General features: G+C 65.4%; 1 protein-coding gene across 1 annotated transcript in view; it reads right to left on the reverse strand.

Moving 5' to 3' along the window:
• DNMT3A (DNA methyltransferase 3 alpha) overlaps positions 1–4,579 on the reverse strand; it is a 28,176-nt gene extending 23,597 nt beyond the window's left edge. Inside the window, exons 1-2 of the mRNA XM_085218192.1 lie at positions 4,401–4,579; positions 1,596–1,700 (exon numbers count right to left, since the gene is read on the reverse strand). The gene's annotated coding sequence lies outside the window, so the exon portion shown is untranslated. The remainder of the gene's footprint in view (positions 1–1,595; positions 1,701–4,400) is intronic.
• Between the last annotated feature and the right edge of the window lie 1,421 nt (positions 4,580–6,000).

A 6,000-nucleotide genomic window follows, 5' to 3' on the forward strand; every position in this document is an offset into this window, starting at 1 on the left:
CACCGGCGCTGCAATTTGTTTCTAGAGCTTTCCAGCCGCAGCTCGTTCCCAGCCGGCGGGGTGGGGGGCTGCCGGGCGGGCAGGGCCCTGCTTCTAGGAACACAAACTCAGAGCCCGGCACGTTCCTCCCGTCCCCTTGGCCGCCTGCGGCACGGGGCTGCTGCGGGGGGAGAGGGGGCCCCAACTGCTGCCGGGGCTGCAGCGCACAGTGCATGGGGCGGGGGGCGGCGGGGGAGGTGGTGGGTGCTGGGGGCTTCCACCTCTCCTTGGTGCTGTTTGCAAAGTGGGGGGCGGGAGGGGAAAGGAGGGGGTGTGAGCTGGGGGTGCAGGATGCAAGCTGGGGGTGCAAGATGGGGACCAGAGCACAGGACTGGGGACCGTGGGGTGCAAACTGGGGGTGCAGAACGCAATGTGAGGATGGGGGATGCGGGATGTGGGTGCAAGTCGGGGGTGCAGGATGCAGGTGCAGGGTGCAGGATGCAGACCAAAGCACAGGACTGGGGAGCAGGGCTGCAGGCTGGGGGTGCAGCATGCAAACCTGGGGCTGTGGGCTCTGGGGTGGTGACGGCACAGGGCTGTGCGTATGGGATGTGGGCTGGGGTGCAGTGCCCCCCCTCCCCCCAGCACCCCCCCACTGCCTGCACACAGCACAAGGGCTTTCCCTGGCCCCTCCCTCACCAGCTGCCAGGGAGCCTCCGTGGGGAACCCCGTCCCCATCCCTGTCCCCATCCCTGTCCCCATCCCTGTCCCTGCAGCACAGAGTCTGCCATGACCCATGCCTACAGCTTTGGGGGATCCCACACTGGTGTCAGCACCAGGTATGGCCACGCATCATTGCTGTGGGTGCACGTCCCCAAGGTGCAACATGGACAGCACCACGGCACAGCATGGCACACATATTGGCACATGGGCACCTTAGCCCCACAGCCCCAAACAGGCAGTGCACCCCATCACCCCCCCATAGCCACATCCGCTGTCACCGGAGGCCACGTGCTACTGGGGGACATCTGGGGACACCTGGGGACACCCTGTGCCCCCCCCCCCACCTTGCATCCCCAGTGTCCCCAATGTCCCCTTGAGGCAGCACCTCCGAAATAAAAGACTGCACCCCAAGCCCCCATAGCACCCCACAGTGCACACATGTGGGGCCACGGACCCCCCTGTGCCCGCCGCCACACTCAGCCCCGCGTCAAACCCCCCCCGGCTGCCAGAGCCCTTTGATTCCCTTCCAGCCAACATGGTCTCCAAACGCACTAAAAATAGTTGGGCTGCGTACAAAACCCTCCGCACCCGCAGGGCTGCGGGGAAAGGAGGAGGAGGGGTGGGGGGGACACGGAATGAACAAAGCCTGGAGGTGTGTGTGTGTGGGGGGGGAACCCGACAGCACCCCCAAAATCATTCCCCCCCCCTGCTTCCCAGCCCCACGGCACGCTCTTACCCCACGCTTAGGCCACCGTCACCGCTCTCCTCCAGCACAGCACCGGGGCATTCCCTCTGCAGGGAGAACCGCGTCCCCTTCTCCCTCCCTAATTCCCTCCTTCCCTCCCTTCTTCCCTTCTGCTTTTCCCCTATTTAACTGCCGGCGCTGACCTTACCCGGTGACGGCGGCGGCGAAGCGGGGGGAACGCGTCCGCCCCAAACCTCTCCGCTGCACGGAGTCACGCTCGGCGGCGGCGGCGGAGGCGGTGGAAGTAGGTTACCTGCGATGATGCACGGCGAGAAAAAAAGGAAAAATCATATAGCTCATCTCCATCCATCCATCCATCCATCCACCCTCCTCGTATTTCGGGATGCCGACAGCCAACCCCCCCCCCACCCCTCCACCCCGGAGCTACCCAACAGCCATTTTAGGTGACGGCAGCAGGGGATGGTTTTTTGGGTTCCCGCAGCCGTGGAAGGATGCGGGGAGGGAGGGAGGGACCTCCCCGGCTCCCCCCGCCCCGGTGTGCTCTGTCCTAAGGTGACCCGGGGACTGCAGCGTCCCCAGCGCAGGGACGGCCGCTGCGTTGGGAGGGGGTCCCTCTGTGCGGACACAGCGCCTTCGCCGCGCTCCAGGAGGCAATGCACTGCATGCTGCACCCCGGGGAGCAATGCACTGCACCGTGCTGCATCCCCAGGGGCAATGCACCGTGCTATGCTGCACCCCCAGGAGCAATGCACCACGCCATGCTGCGCCCCCAGGAGCAATGCGCTGCCCGGAGCTGCAAAAGACTTCACAGCACCCCGGGGGGCAACGTGCTGCACCACGATGCACCGCGGGGAGCAATGCAATGCATTGCCTTGCACCCAAGGGAGTGATGCGCTGCGTTGGGCTGCACACCAGGGAGCAGTACACTGCCCAGCACTGCCCAGCACTGCAGGGAGCAATGCACTGTGCCACGCTGCTGCAGACTGCACTGCACCCCAGGGGGCACTGCGCTGCATCCCGGGGACCAATGCACTGCACTGCACTGTGCTCCAGGGGGCAACGCACTGCACTGTGCGGCGCTGCACCTCGCTGAGCAATGCGCTGCGTTGTGCTGCACCCCGGGGAGCAATGAACTGCCCAGCACTGCACGCAGGGAGCAATGCACTGCATCACACTGCAACAGACTTCTCTGCCCCCCAGGGAGCGATGCAGTGCCCAGCACAGCACTGCGCTGTGCAGCGCCCCAAGGAGCAACGCACTGCCCTGAGCTGCACTCAAGGCAGCGATGCACTGCACCACACATAATGCACTGCATGCTGGGGGACAGATGTGCTGTCCTGCACTGCACTGCACCGTAATGCATCCTCAGGAGCGACGCACTGCACACCACAGAGAACTGCACTGCACCACAAAGAGAGAGATGTGCTGCCTGTGCTGCACACTGGAGAGCGCTGCACAGCCCAGCCCTGCACGACACTGCACCCCAGGGAGCGATGTGCTGTCCTGCACAGCACCGTGCAGTGAGAAGTGCTGCACTGTATCCCTGAGCTGCACCCAAGGAAACACTGCACTGCACTGTGCTGCAGCCCAGAAAGCAACGCACCGTCCTGCACTGCACGCCACTGCACCCTGAGGAGCAACGCACTGCACTGCGCTGTGCTTTGCCCCGGGGAGTGCTGCACTGCCCCTCACTGCACTGTGCCACACTGCACCCTGGGGCACAACGCACCGCACTGTGCTGCACCCTGGACAGCGATGCACTGCACCACACTGCACCGCCCTGCTCTGCAAAGCCACACTGCAAGCAAACCGAAAGCCAAGCTGCAGGCCTAAGCACAGCCTGCAAAGCAGTGACACTGGCAAGGGCACAGACAGGCTGCCAATGGGATGGGGACACCGGGACGGTGACGGGGACACCGGGAGGGCAATGGGGACACCAACGCTTTGAGGGCACCCCCTATTCGCTGGGGGGGGTCCTGGGGGCTCGGGGGAGCTGGCCCAGCTCGGTGCCATTCCCGGTGCCCGTCCCCACCGTGCGCCCCATGGGGCCGCGCTCACCCCGCGGTGACACCGCCGACGTCACCCGGAGGGAAGGGACGGAGAGAAAGAGGAACTGAGCATGGAGGAACGTTTCCTCGGCCCGCGGGGTTCACGTGGAAAGAAAATAATAGAATACAAATAGGAAATAAAATAAAAGGGTCAGGGTGGGAGGTGGGGAGGAGGGGGGGAAAGGAGTGCGGCACCACGCTGGGTGACACTGGGGCTGCTCCCCCCCGCCACCTGCGGCCCCGTGCTGTGGGGTCACTGCTTTAGCTGTAGTTTGACTGGGTTGGGGGTTTGTTTGCGGGGTTTGTTTTTTTTCCATTCTTTTTTTAGTTTTTAGGGGTATTCTTATTTCCTCGGAAAGAAACTTTCCGCGGGCGGTGGGGTGAAGTTCGCCTCGGGGCCGGAGCTGCTGGGGAAGGGCAGGGGGCGACGGGGGGGCGAGCAGGGCACGGGGGGCACGGGCAGGTAGGGATCACGGGGCAGGCAGGCGGCGGGCAGGAGGCACGGGGAGCGAGCGAGGGACGGGCTGGAGCGGGCAGGGCTGCGGGCAGGGCGCTGGAAGGGGGCAGAGGGTACAGGAGGGGGGCACGGCGGGCAGGAAGGGGCACGGGGTGCAGGCAGGGAGCAGGCAAGGTGCAGGCAGGAGGGGGCACAGGGCGCAGGCAGGAAGGGGGACAGGGCGCAGACAGGGCATAGGGCTCAGGGCTCCCGCAGCCCCTCCCGCACCCCCCCAAACCCCGCATCTCCCCCAGCACAGAACCCCTTACAACCGCCCCCCCCACCCCCGGAAGCCCTCCCTCTCCCGCACCCGGCCGCCCCCCCAACCCGCTGCCCTTCAGCCGCCGTCGGGCGCTCAAGGACGCGGGGGGGGGTTGGGGGGGGGGGAGGGCCGCTGCCATCTTTTCCTGCCCCGGGCCGGGGGGGGGGGTGGGGGGTGCGGGGTTACCTGGGGCGCTGCGGGGCCCGGCGGAGCGCTGCGGGGCGGTGCGGGGCCGAGCGGGGCCGAGCGGAGCCGAGCGGAGCCGGGCCGAGCCGAGCGGAGCCGAACCGCCCGGCGGGGCCCCTCCCGCAGCGCTCCGCCGCCACCGCCTCCACTGCCGCAAAGCGGAGCTGAACCGCCCGGCGGCCGCGTGCGGTCCTAATGCCCGTCCGCACCTACGGGGTGGGGTAGGGACGGGATGGGGACGGGGATGGAGCGGCCCCGAGGCGCTGCCGATGCGGCTGGAGGTGCCAAGCCGTGCTGAGCTGTGCTGAGCTGCGCCGTGCTCGGTCCAAGCGCTGAGTTGTTGATGCAGCGCCAAACCGAGCTGAGCCGTGCCAGGCTGGACCGCATCTGGTCAGGGCAATGCAGGACGCGCAGCGCCCGGCCAGGCCGGGCTAAAGCGAGTCAAGGTGTGCAGGGCCGGGCCGGGCCGTGCTGAGCCGAGCTGAGCCGAGCTGAGCCGTGCCGTGTTGCGTTGGGCTGAGCTGGGCAAGGCCACACTGGGCTGAATCTGACTGTGCCATGCAGTGCTGGGCCAAAGCCACGCTGAGCCAGCTGCTGACCCCGACCCTAACCCTGACTGAGCCCCTAAGCAGTGCCTGGAGGAATGTCCTCAGGGAGGGCCCAGTGCTGGAAGACGCTCGGTGCACATGGGGGCACTGTAAAGTAAGGCATTAATTAATAAGCATAATTAATGTGACATTCCCCTGGCTTCATATGAGTGTCTCACTCAGTGCTGCAGGGGAAACCACTCCTACTCTGATGGTGTTCTTGAATGTGGGGATGGGCAGGGATGGTCCCAATCTCATCCCCATCCCATCCTATCCCCATCCCATCCCACTTCATCCCGTCCCGTCCTGTCCTGTCCCATCCCGTCCCGTCCCGTCCCGTCCCGTCTTGTCCCACTTCATCCCGTCCCGTCCTGTCCCGTCCCATCCCATCCCACTCTGTCCCGTCCCGTCCTGTCCTGTTCTCGTCCCGTCCTGTCCCATCCCCATCCCCATGCCCATCCCCAACCCCATCCCCATCCCCATCCCCATCCCCATCCCCATCCCCATCCCCATCCCCATCCCCATCCCCATCCCATCCCCATCCCCATCCCCATCCCCACTGAACCACTGTTTGCATTCCCCATCCCAAAACAGCACTCCAGGCACAGCCTTATTTTTCATCACTCTCATTCTTGCTGAGCCTGCTTGCAGTGAGAGCACTTTCCCATATCCTGAAGCCATCCCGTAATTGCTCTCTCCTTGGCACACCCTTCCTCCCCTGAACACGGGCCCTGTGGCTTTTCCTCGTGTAGTGTTGCAAAAGTGCAGGTGGGTGCCCTGGAGGTGCGTGGAGACGAGTGCATTTACGCCTAAGTTTACACATGGGCACATTTGCACACGGGTGCATTTGCACAACGGCGGATCTGCCCACACCCGTTTGTTGTAAGGCCTTTCCCCCCCGGTTTCCCGGAGGAGCAGCAGTGGGGTGGGGGCATCTGGGCTGCAGCTGCTGCACATCTGGCGCTGCTCCCTGGCCGCGGTGCAGCTCTGTCTGCAGCAGCGTTGGCTGCTCC

Source organism: Meleagris gallopavo, chromosome 2, assembly GCF_905368555.1.
Source record: "Meleagris gallopavo chromosome 2, MGAL_WU_HG_1.1, whole genome shotgun sequence".
Taxonomy (NCBI): Eukaryota; Metazoa; Chordata; class Aves; order Galliformes; family Phasianidae; genus Meleagris; species Meleagris gallopavo.